This window comes from Choristoneura fumiferana, chromosome 29 (assembly GCF_025370935.1).
Source record: "Choristoneura fumiferana chromosome 29, NRCan_CFum_1, whole genome shotgun sequence".
Taxonomy (NCBI): domain Eukaryota; kingdom Metazoa; phylum Arthropoda; class Insecta; order Lepidoptera; family Tortricidae; genus Choristoneura; species Choristoneura fumiferana.
In genome coordinates, this window is record NC_133500.1 from 2,196,375 (window position 1) to 2,209,924 (window position 13,550).

A 13,550-nucleotide genomic window follows, 5' to 3' on the forward strand; every position below is an offset into this window, starting at 1 on the left:
ACCGCGATAACGCCTAACAGTTTTTTGACGTGATATCTATAAAGTGTTTACCAAGATGTACCTATTATAACAAAAATAATCACGACATTTTTAACAAATTTCCGGGAACATTTGGAATTACGAGTGCTACATTCCTGTTTTCTCCATATTTTACCAAAGATAATATTAAAATAATAGAAGCAGTTTGGATGAATTGCCCGACACGTATTAAGGTAACTGCCGTAAGTCAATAAGAGAGTAAAGTTATCATTAAAAAGCAATATCAAAATATAGCTGAAGAAACTTTTTAATATTGTGATGCAAAAATCTGAAAATCCAAGGTAAAGGCCGTGTAAAAGAGAACGTAGAGAAAACATTTAAAATGTAATAAAGCTACTGTAATTAGGTACATCGCATTACTATAGTTAGGCAATCGTAATAATGCCGCTCCTAAGAAAACGAGTAAAGGAAGAGGACGATTAAAAGAATGCATAAAGGTAGTGAAGTTAAAAACTCAAGAGAGTGAGATTAAAGTCGTTCACACATCTTTCTTCTTTTAGCAAAATTGTTATTTTCCCGCTAAGGGGGTCTGATTAAATAATTAGAAGCGTACAAGGCGCATTACCAAACCGTAGCTCTACTCCCACACTTTCCTATTGCGCAAGCTTAGAAAGCTGGCATGACACTTGCTTTTACAATCATATGGGTGTTGATTATGATGGTCATTAAAATGATAATCGAAAGCTTTAGCCCAAAAGACAATACGATGATCGTCATGTGAAAGTGACTTCTAAAGTTGGAGAACAATCATCTCTTATTTACCTTCACAAATTAATTGCTAAACAAAATAATCTAAAAGCCACTAAATATTTAACGAACTTCTTTATTAAATTGCAACGTAATGCACAACCGCACAAGCATAGTTTATTTCAAATAGAAGTATTAGGAACTTCAAGCAAATTGAAATTGCCTTGAAGAATTACAATAACTTACAGTTGACGCGTTCTAGGGTGCAATTTTTATGGGTGCATACAAAAAGAAAAGCGATCAAATGATAACGAATATATTAATGACAAAGGAAACGATAGGTATTTATCTCACTAATTTTCTAGGCAAGACAAATTACCGCACGGAATCAGGTTACAGTATCGCAAAACATAAATAATATTACAAAACCGTCTGTCAATCTACGTCGGCGACATTGTAATTTATAGCAAGTATTTAAATAACAAATACACGATATCAACTAACAAGTAATCTATATTGGTGTAGTTGAAATCGATGCAAATTCTGCCGGTATAATGTTAAATTAACTTATATAAAAGGGAACAGAAGGCAGATACAGAATGGGTAATGTAAGCAAACCTGATGCTAACCTTGACTGTACAAAATGGTTTAAACGTAATGGCGCAAGTTAAAGCACCAAGCGAGGCGTTAACTTGATCGGTTAGTAAGTTAAAATACGAGTTAAACTTGGGGTACATATAGTTCTATTAATTTCAATGTGATAAGCTGAAATTGTTTGTGGTTGCTGTTTAATACCTCTAAACTAACATAACCTTTTGAATAACCTCAATGCAATCAAGGAAAAAATCGATTTAACCGAAGTTGACTGATAAAAACTGTAAAAAGATTGATAAATATAATAAGCTACAGAGCGATTTGAGCCGGATGGGTGAGAAATTGGCAAAAGACGAGTGGAAAAAGAAAGAGAAGGCCTAAGCACAGTAGGGAGGGATATATTGGCTATTAAAAATTATAATGAGCCTGTAACTTGGGTCGCTGCCGCCAGCTAGCTCAATTGTAGTCTGTTGCAACGCCGGATATCAAGGTCCAGTTGCCGCAGTTTCACCGCCGAAAAACCTTCCTCTGAAACCGATCAAGCGCAACCAAAACAACAGAAACAAAAGAAATGCCCTCTAACCCATTAAACTTGAACAATGAACGAGTAACTGCAATTTTACCAAACCCAGCGATTCTTTTCTGAGAACAGTATCAGTGCTAATGTTGAGGAAATTAGTCAATAGAATACAACTAAATAGTTCTGTCAACGTAGAGAACGATGCGTTTGCCTAATTACAGTCCTATAGATAAAGTAAGTAAAGGATAAGTTGCGATTCCTTTTACCGATCAAGGTAAACCTTTCCACGGTGTAAATCTTAGCGTCACTACAACACAGTCACTGTAGATCCAAAGCTATTAACCGAATCACCGGGGTGTGACACAACGGTACTCGATGATCGGTACAACTTATCACCAATGAATCACACTGTGCACTTGTTCACTAAAACACTATCACTAGTTAATGGGGCTCCAGCATCACATCACTTAAATTACAGGTTAGGCTCTATTTGGGAACGGCAACACGTCCGCTTACAGCGACGGTTGAGGGAAGACTGAGGTGCGGCTGCGCCCGCGCCGCTCGCTGTCCGGTTATCAGGCTGAGAGGGACAAAAAGGGGTGTCGGAAAGAAAGGACGCGTGACGTTCGAGATAAGAGTCTGAAATTCAGGTACGCACCTGAATTTAATTGAAACAGGAAGGCGACTGATGTGTGAGAATAATCATGTCGCATTTCCCTTATTAATGAGAGCAATTAAATTGGCGTAGCTGGTAATTTTGAAGAATTAGCTAGTTTCCTGGGTAACAAAATATTATTCTACTTACCAAACGGATTTATCAGATAAATAAATTATCAGAATATTGAACGTTTTTTTTTTTTTCAAAAAATGTCGCACGTGACGTAACGACGAATTTAAAAATTGCAATATCTTCATCATTTTTTGTTTACTCAATTGAAAAAAGTAAAAATACGTTTCCAATATTGTCTGATAACCTAACTGGCGCACTAATTAGATTTTTTAAGACACTAGCCTATTGTTGACACGTGAACATTTGTTAGATAAGTATTTGCTTGCTTTCATAATATTCAAGAACGCACTGTTCTTTAGTAGAAACTTTAGTAACGACAACAACCTATGTTAATTAACGTTCCTCAGCAATATGTGAGTGAATAACTAAACCCGCTGCAGTCTGGCAGTACAATAGAAGGTTGAGTGAGTCTTCATATATTCTCTGGCTAATTTTAATGCAACTGTGCGAATATGTGAAAGTTGGCGTACCACTACGATTATACAATTACTATAAAATAACTTAGTGTAACATATAATTTATTCATTCATGATAAGTATGGTATGTACTTGTCCAAGGAGACTGAGCGGATGGTGACAGAAACTTTCAAAACATACGTACCTACACGTTCTATACCTTTCAAATAGTAAACAACGTACACACAACCTAAACCACAAGAGCTAGATTGGAACTTTGGCAGACACATTCCTCGAGGATCATACAGGTGCACTTAGAAAGATTATTTTTTAAATTCCCACGTGACTGACATCTAGCCAATTTGTCATTATTCCAGGGAAGCGAAGAAAAAAAGAAAAAGGGAGATATTTATTTGGTTCCATCAGTACCACCACCTTTCAATAATAAGACGAAGGTGCGGGATATAACAAGTATGGTCGACCAAGTAAGTGCTTTACCAATTTTAATGACAGTTCCTTCTTCAGAAATAAAACAATAAGGCTGATTGTCATATTGACTTGTGAGTGAAAATAGGCTTCCACGTTTTAAGCGATACAAATGACATCAAATGACATCATTTAGGGTGGTAAACCAATTTCTTGGTCGACTATACTATACAGAAAAAGTACTAACAGCAAAACTAAAATGGCAAGTGGCAGATATGATCGTGTAACCTGACAATGGACGCCCCGACCGCCGCGCGTGAGTGCCGTGAGTCACCCAGAGGCTTCGACGCGTAAAACTCATGTTCATACTCCGTGGGTATATGGTACAGCCAGCAGGGCTACTACGAAACTCGAAGATCGAAGTTCGTGCCGTGCAGTCCCTCTGACACTTATACTATTTAATACGGGACGGTACGATACGAACTTCGAGTTTCGAGTTTCGTAGTAGCCCTGCAGCTGCGTTTTACTGTGTACAGATGAACAAATTGAATCATGACCCAGGGTGGGACCATTTAATAATCAATTTCACTATGATTAGCTTGTCAAAAGTATGAGATGTCAATATGACATTAGTAGCACAAAAGTTCACCCTGGGTCATAATTCAATTTGTTCCAGTGTACTAGAATTAATTTCTACTTCATTATATACAATCTGGTAACTATATCGACATCTTGAGTCAAAAGGCAAGGCTACAAAAGTAGAGGATGAAACTAGGAAACATTTAATGTCATTTTTAAAAACATTATAGCTCAGTGTGTGTCGCAGTTTACTTGGTTTCATTCAAGAAATAATAGTACCGCAGAATTGATCAAGCATTTCCATATCAATAGTATATAAATAGTCTTCTGGACATGAATAATGACTACCCCTGAGCAAAGACTATATTATTCCGACACAAAAAAGTGCCAATGTTCATCAACAGTGCATAAAACTGCTAGTACTATAATCATTGACCTTAAACCTTAAAGCAAAAAAGTACCTACCAGTGCTAAGCTCCAGGGCCCTACGGTCTTCGTAACGCACCATTTAAGCGTCAATTATATTTAAATGATAAATAACGAAAACCTGGCGCATTAATACCTCACGGGTCTATATAAGGTTCTTATAGTTTAACTACAACGTGCGCAGTCAATGTATCACTACTGACTTAAAGTTGTCGCTTCACGCCCGACGCCGCAAGTGACAAGGGGTATGCCTGGCATCAGCCGTTCGCTTTTTATAACGTCCATGTTATGCTAATTGAACAGACCCATGCGTTATGGGTCCGCAGGGTCACCGATGCGTTAACAATGGGCCATTACGTGGTCTCTAAACTGCAGTTTCTCTTTAGCAAATACGTTATGTAAAACGATGGAAAAAGTTTTCAACATAAGTACAAATAATTGTCATGAAAAGGTTAAGCCGTTCGTTTGGAATGGTGCCCGATACCAATCCGTAACAAGTCCGGCTTGGCCGATCACGTCAATTTATGATACGTCTCCACAATGCAGTTTTCAGTAAAGTGCAGTCCACTAATACGGTTCCAGAAACCATGTCGTTCTATTAGCGGACTTCACGATCAATGACGACCACTCCTGTCACGAACAAAGTGTAATTCACTTTTAAAGAAACTCCTGATATTTTGACGCGCGTCTTTCAGCGTCATGCGTGATCAGATCACAGGCATATTGCCGATGGATGTTAAAGTTGTGTAGACAGTGCGGCTACCCGCAATGTTTTTAGTCTGCCGTAAGCATATACCGAGAGCTAGTTTAAGATCATTACGGTCTGTACGAGTGTAGCAAATGCAAAGCTCGACGAAATGTAAGATTATTAAAAACACAAAAGATTTCAGATTTTTATGCCGATTGCGTAAGTTAACAGTGAATTATGAAAACCGTTAAAATAACTGTTTGATAGTTTGTTATTAAGTAAACAGGTATTAGTATTGGTAGGCACTGGTTAGCTCGAAAACACACCTCATAATACCTACACCATTTCGGACTTACTAATGATTCAACGGTCAATTTTAACACAATTCCCGGTCGAACCGTACGCGTAATTATTGGGACCGCATAACTTCTAATTTGGAGCGGTCTACTAGAGCCGCGGCCGATGACTTTTAAACCCCTGATTCATAGAGACAAACGGTTTGCCTCATTATAGTCTTATAACCATTCGGCAAGTTCATTAACATGTATCTATTGACCTTGTGAGGTGATAATGAAAATTAAGAACCTGCTAAAGAATAATAAAGCTTAAGGGTATCTAACGAGGGTTATCAGAAATGAGGAGATACGTAGCAGAACGAGGGTCACCGACATAGACAAGTGAATTAGCTCGTTAAAGGCTGACATGACGATGATGATGATGATGTATTGACGAGGGACATTTTATGATTTAAAAAAATCAACGGAATAATTCGAATCGAAACTATCTAGTTTCGATCTTCATCGGGGTGCGTTCATATCTGAGGCGCAATAGATGCGACAAGCAATGTTTTACTACAGTTTAAATAATACAAGAGGCATTGCAACGCTCTCTTACAAGTAGCAAGTGACTCACACGACGCAAACATCCCTTTCAAGCCTCTCGTTAACATCTTATTCTAATTCAACTTAGTCTAATAGCTCACCACCGCCTTGGGTACAACTGGTACATGACAGAGAGTTTCATTCAAATTGAGACAAGTTGTGGTAGCTAACGGCATCAATAGACAATTAATGTCTGGGAGCTCTGGCCAGCAATGACAGCCTCAGGGAACAGTCGCCTTGCACTGCCAAATGGCACTTGGCATGGAATAAAGGGAGCCAAGCCAAAGCAAAGGTTCCCAATCAGTTATTTACTGGCCTACTAAGTACAGTCACCGACAACAAAGTGTGCATTAATATAATGATACGACTCTATTTATTTGCCGATAGGACGTGTCGGATAGTTTCGTACGCTCCGCTGTGACAGACATTAACCTTTTAACCGCCAATACATTTTCATTCGTACGTGCCCGTGTCGCCACCTACACTGAAACTAATGACATTTTGTCTTAAATAAAAGACTACGGCGATAGTGGCTGGACATATTTGGGTCTCTTATATATCAGACTACGGCAGTCAAAAGGATAATGCAGGTGACTGTACGTACTAAAATGACGCTTGACCAGTAATTTGAATATTATCCAAAGCAACATATACCGCCGTGGCGACCTAGAGGTTTGACCTATGGCCTCAGCCTATGTAGCAGAAGATCATGGTTTCAAATCCGGGCTCGCATCTTTGTGAGTTTTTCGAAATTCATCATGAGGTTTACTGTTAAGGAAACTATAGTGAGGAAACTTACGAAGTAATTCAATGGTGCGTGTTAAGTTTCCAATCCGCATTGTCTCTGCGTAGGAACTGCGGCCCAAACTCTCAATCTAAAGGACGTATATAGGATGGGATGATGATAAATAAATAAAAATATCATGGGACACTTGACACCAATTGACCTGACTAGGTCTAGGCTGACCAAACTGAGCAAAGCTTGTACTATGGCAACGGATAAACATACTTATATAGATAAGTACATACTTAAATACATATTAAACATCCAACATATGATGAAGCAATATATTACGTAGTAACAATTTAAGTTGTGATTTTAATAAAGCGTTTGTGCTTTTAGTCATGTAAAAATAGAATGCTTTAGTCCGTTACCGAGGTCCGCCGGCAAAATATCGGCTTGCCTTTTCCTAGAGTCAATTGAGGCGCTGAATTTTAATTAACTTCAACAGTAACCTCACCTATAGGTACTTGTGCTAGCTGAAACTATGTGTTGTTTGTACAGAATCAACCTTAAAGCATTATATTAATAGCCCGGGGTATCCTAATTAATATTAAATGTTTATTTGTTAGGGTTAGCGCATACATACTAAAGTAATGTACATTCGAATCATTTGATTCCTGACCCACCGTAGAACGTTCTCACAGTAAGTGTCACAATGAATTCCTTTGACAATCAATGCGATATCACTATGATTTTATCTACGAAAAGGTTCCACAGTGGGTCACGACTCACGATTCAATTTGTTTGATAGTATATAAGTACAAGAATTGTATGTATTGTTGTTACCTTAGAAAATCTCTATGTATATAGGTACTTGTGTTTTCTGTACTGCTTACTGTGTTGGTTGTGCAATAAAGAGTTATTGTATTGTATTGTATTGTAAGCTAGAACTTAAGCTTTCACGAAACCGAGATTGTGATGAAATTTAATACCTATAAAGATATTTTGATTAACGAATCCTTCGCAGATACAGAGTGACCTGGTAAGACACATACATGGCTTTATGGCCCTCGCGCCTTTAACGATTGACATTTCTATCAGATCTATACTATAGTACCTAACTTTTATTTTTAAATTAGTGTCTTGCTAGTTTCTTTTTTAAATTGCTATTTCTCAGTGGTCAACTTTTAGAAAAAACTATATTTTAACTAAACTTTATTTTTTTATATACGAGGGGGCGAAAAAGCATGCGGATCACCTGACGGGAAGCAATCACCGCCGCCCTTGGACACCTGCCAACACGAGGGGCATCACAGGTGCGTTGCCGGCCGTTTGACAGACTGATAGGCTCGGCTCGTATTATAGCACTACCAAAGCAAATCATGGTTCGTGATTCTAATCTAAATAATTATTATGTTAACCTCAGTAACTGAATTCCCAATAATTCCCATTACGCTAATGACTAATCAATATTTCTCTCTCTACATTAAACATGAGCCATCCATTATTACCGCGGGGTTCCAAAATCAACGCGTCGCTCATCTAAATTCCACCCTTATTCCTTATGTAATAAGATCTACATGTCATTAAGGAAAGGTGCGCTCGAGGTCAACGACCCCGGGACGTAGGAGGATCGCAAAAATATAAGTTCGACCACAGCATAAAATTCGTAAGTGATCTACAAACTTTGCGCCTATCTGCAAACTGAAAATCCAAGGTACAGCACAGAGTTACCGCACGACTGAAATATTTGACTACGCTGTTACTACTGATAATTAACGCTTCCACTACACTGCTGCACTGCCGGTAATGCGTATCGCGTAATCGCGTGACTTTTTTGATGTGCAGCTGTCATAATTTACTCAGCAGTGTTTGCAACCCCTGACGAAGGCTCGAATCAAAGTCGAAACGAATGCTGTCGTCTACCATTGACGCAAATGTGTGTCAATTAGTTTTGTAATTATTAATACCACACCAGGGACTTTATAACGATGATATATTGTTTAAATTACCTCGACCTTCAACCACATTGCAGCGGCTGTGGAATGAATAATATAAAATTCGTTTAGCCGCGCGAATTTTTCATACTAACCATATCAAGTGCTAATGCTGATATCGTTTTTTTTTTTACTATCGTGATTGTCATCACCGGTGCGATAGAGTAATTACAACACAAATTGACACAAATTTGCGTCAACTGTAGACGTAAAAGTAAAGTACAAAACATCATAACTTGCATTGTTTTTCAAGACAGATTAAAAGCGATAATTTTGTACTGCGCCAAATATTCTAGTCATTTTGATTAGTGATTTTTGGCGAGTTGTTAGCTTATTTACTGGCGCAGGTACACTGTGGTCCGTCGCCTACGCCGACAACAGTCGATAATCGTTTGATGGAGGCACAATGCGGGCACAAATACATTACAGCGTGTTGTTTATTGACCACCTCGTATAATAGGGCTAGATAATGATGTGATCAGCAGGTCTTATTGCGAGCTTTATAAACGTCAGGTGGGCAGTAATTTCGAAATGCACTTATATCCAGATAAAGTAGATGAGTTTTACACTGGCATGGCATGTTAGTATTGTATTCCTTTATGATCTAGAGGATTTATTCCAATACCTATTAATAGGAACAAGTGGTTCTGGTATAGGTACTTATACGTGCAAATTGGGAACTTAAACACAACATAGCTTCGCAGTTACCTCACGATGTTTTCCTTCACCGTAACCTTCACCTTCTCCCATAAATTCTGAAAAACTCATTATAGGTCAAACTACTAGACTACTAAGACTATCATTGGAACTCTTAGTTAAAAAAGTTCATGACGCAAAGAGTATCACAATTTAACGGTAATAAAAAAAAAAACAATATTACTAAAGCAATCATAATTAGTTAACACCGACACGCCTCGCGGTTTTTCTAACACGGATATGATGTCATTTAATTAGTCAAATATTACGAACATTAAGCGAATATGTAACGTTGAAAGGAGTTCCAAAACTTCAGTAGGTATTATTACCGACTGAAGTTTACGAGCGAGTGGGAGAGATAATGAAGACTTCTTTATGCCACATTCAATAAAATGGCACGAACAACGTGCTAGCAGAATTGTATACAAAATGTGATTAGGTACATTGCGATAATAATCATACTAAAATAAATTTACGTTAAAATTTCATTCGATTTTGCTCTTTTTTTTTTGACACACAACTAAAGTTTTAATTAAAATATAATTTGATATGTACTTAAGGTACTAAATTTTAATATACTTATTATTATATTTGTATTAAAATAAATATGTCACAAGATCAAAAACTAGGCAAGCCTCTTCACTTCACTTCATGATGTTAGCAATTCAGAGACCCGTAGCGACATCTAGTGGTAAGTAGCTGCACCCACACCACGCGTTGGTCGTAGTGCACGCAACGCTTTCAACGCGTTTGCTTCGCAGGCTGAAATAAACTTCAAATCAATAAAAAAATTTCCAAAATGAAAATAATTGACAGCTATTTATCCTTTTTAAGACTTTGCCCGAGTTAACATTTCCAAAAGCATGTATTCGCTCACGTACTAGTTCAGCTATTCGCCACTAGGTGGCGCTATGGGTACACACATTGTAATTTTATTTTATTTGATTACTTACACACTTATTTTAATCAAATCAAGCATGCTCGTTAAAAAACATTTACTAGCCATTAGAACGAACTAGTCATGTGCTTCGAGACTTCACAACGTCACCTGAGTATTCTGTAAATAAACTGTAAGTAGTTTAATAATGATATAATCAAAATAATCAGAGCAAACATTGATAATTAAAACAAACAATTTATAATATAGTGTAGGTGCGCCTCCTGAGGCTTCGATGAATTAATGAAAAGAGATTTAGAGGCACACGAACGTATAATAAAGATTATCAAAAAGGAAAGTATTTACAATGGAATATTAAACTAGGGAAAAGGAAGGATATGAGTTCAGCGCAATGGAAAGAGTTCTGTTCAGGACCGCGTCGCCGGAAGGAATGTCGCTCCGCTTCTCGACTGGCCTTCTGGGCAATTCAAATGAACTCGAATACGCCGCGCAGTTCCACGCGCCGGTGTGCAGATGTTTACAGTATTGCCAACACGTGGAACCGACTGCGGCTAGCGGGGTAATGTCTTATCTGGACGCTACACTACTCCCCGCCGAGACCATTGCCTGCTATGGTCGATAGTGATCTGGAAATCTTACATATCGTCCACTTCGCGTCATTCTGACGGTGCTCGGTTCAGGCTCTGGTATTGTTGATGCTTGATGGCTGTTGGATGTGTCCTCATCTATAGTGTCGCTGGTCATGAAGGCCGGCTTCAGTCGATCGATGGTCACGGTGTTCGGCTTTCCATTTAAAATGATTCGAAAGGTCTTGTCACGTCTCTCGAGAACCTTGTACGGGCCTGAGTACGGGGACTCTAGCGATCTCTTCGCGTGCCCTTGACGAAGAAAAACGTACTCGGCCGTGCTCAACTCTTTCGGGATGTAAAAAGGTTTCTTCGAGTGATGACTGGCCGGGACTGGGTTGAGTTTTCCAATGTGGTCACGAAGTCTGGCTGCGAAGTCCGTGTAGTCGACCGTAGTGCCCTTCGTAGGCGTAAAGAATTCGCCAGGTAGGCGTAGAGGTTCCCCGTAGACGAGCTCTGCTGCTGAAGCTTGTAAGTCGTCCTTCCAAGCGCTGCGGATGCCCAGCAGCACCAAGGGTAAGGCTTCAGCCCAGTGCGTATTAGAGTGGCACATGATTGAGGACTTGAGCTGGCGGTGGAGTCTCTCAATGATCCCGTTGCAGGCCGGATGATAGGATGTGGTAGGCCGGTGCTCTGCCCCGAGGATGGATGACAAGGTGTGGAACAGCTCGGACTCAAACTGCCTGCCCCTGTCAGTGGTGATTTTGACAGGGCAGCCGAAGCGGGCGACCCAGCCCGCGATGAAGGCTCGCGCGCAGGTCTCCGCTGTGATGTCAGCCAAGGGGTAGGCCTCAGGCCAACGGGTGAAGCGATCAATGACCGTCAAGCAGTATCTGTAACCACAAGAAAATGGTAATGGCCCTACTATGTCCATGTGGACATGTGAAAAACGAAGTGATGGTGTATGAAATGATGATATGGGTGATGACGTATGACGTGAAATTTTGTTTCTCTGGCAATCTGTGCATTCTCTCGCCCAACGGCGACAATCTCTGCGTATGTCGGGCCAGACGAATCGTTGCGTCACCAATTTGACAGTTGCGTTTGCACCTGGATGGCTCAAACCGTGCAATGAGTTGAAAGCTGCACGACGAAAGGCTTGAGTAAGGTAAGGTCTTGAATTACCGGTGGAGATGTCGCAATAAATTTCGAAATTATTTTCAAAAGATTTGATTTTCTTGAGATTCAATGAAGACGATGATGATGATGATGATGAGTCAACTTGAAGAAGCGCTTGCAGTTCAGGATCTTTATCTTGAGCGCGTGCAAGGCTTTCGTAGTTGATTGACCCATTTATTTCTTCTACTCTTGAGAGTGCGTCTGCAACAACGTTATCTTTTCCCGCTACGTACCGTATGTCCGTACTAAACTGTGAGATGAAGTCTAAGTATCGGAACTGTCTCGGTGAGCATTTGTCTCTAGCGGTGGTGAATGCAAACGTCAAAGGTTTATGATCCGTATAGATGATGAAGGGTCTGGCCTCGACCATGTGACGAAAATGTCTGATAGCGTCGTATATAGCCAGCAGTTCTCTGTCATACGGACTATACTTCTTTTGAGCAGGATTCAGTGGTCTTGAAAAGAATGCTAGTGGTTCCCAGGCTTCCGGTGCTGCGCGCTGCTGTAAGACTGCGCCGATGGAAACGTCTGAGGCGTCAGTGTGGATAGCGAGCTCGACGTCTGTCAGCGGATGAGCGAGAAGAGTGGCTTGAGAGAGAGCTTGCTTACATGACTCGAATGCATGCATCATGTCTTCTGTCATCTCGATCTCTTGCGTTGGCTTCTTCTTCGGACCGGACAGTACGACGTTCAAGGGCGCTTGCAAAGCTGATGCACCTGGTACGAACCTTCTGTAGAAGTTGAACATGCCCAGGAATCGTCTGAGTTCCTTGACATTCTTGGGTACAGGGTAGTCTTGGATTGCTTGTACCTTAGACTGCAGCGGACGGATCCCCTCTGCGGACACTTCATGGCCAAGAAAGGTGATGTTCGTTACACCAAACTCACATTTTGCAGTGTTGATGAGGATACCATACTCTGACAGTCGACGAAATAGTTGATGGAGATGTTGGTGATGCTCTTCTGCGTTTCGAGAGAAGATCAGAATATCGTCCAAGTATCCATAGCAGAAATCCAGACCTCGCAGCGCTTCGTCCATGAAACGTTGAAACGTTTGAGCTGCGTTCCGGAGACCAAACGTCATGTATGGAAACTGAAACAGGCCAAAAGGTGTGATAATGGCTGTCTTCTTGATGTCATCCGGATAAACTGGGATCTGGTTGTAGGCTTTGACAAGATCAACCTTGGAAAATATTGTACTCCCGGCGAGTTGCTGCGTAAAGTCTTGAATATGTCGGATCGGGTACTTGTCTGGAATCGTACGCGCATTAAGGGCACGGTAATCGCCGCATGGTCGCCAGCCGTCATCTTTCTTGGGTACTAGATGAAGCGGAGAAGACCATGGACTCTCAGACTGACAAGCTGTACCGTTCTGCAGCATATCCTCGAACTCCTTTTGTGCGATCTTCAGGCGATCCGGAGGAAGGCGTCGGGGCTTACTTGCAATCGGCGGGCCAGGGAGTGT

General features: G+C 40.3%; 1 protein-coding gene across 15 annotated transcripts in view; it reads right to left on the reverse strand.

Annotated features, from left to right (window-relative positions):
• Window positions 1–13,550, reverse strand: part of LOC141444299 (serine/threonine-protein kinase MARK2-like) — a 196,646-nt gene that overhangs the window by 103,055 nt on the left and 80,041 nt on the right. For 7 of the 15 annotated variants that reach the window (XM_074109806.1, XM_074109802.1, XM_074109808.1 and 4 more), the window contains exon 1: window positions 2,107–2,363. The exons of 7 other annotated variants lie outside the window; for them this stretch is intronic. The gene's annotated coding sequence lies outside the window, so the exon portion shown is untranslated. Of the gene's footprint in view, window positions 1–2,106; window positions 2,364–13,550 lie in introns of those variants that run through there. One more of the 15 variants, XM_074109800.1, reaches the window with a different exon arrangement.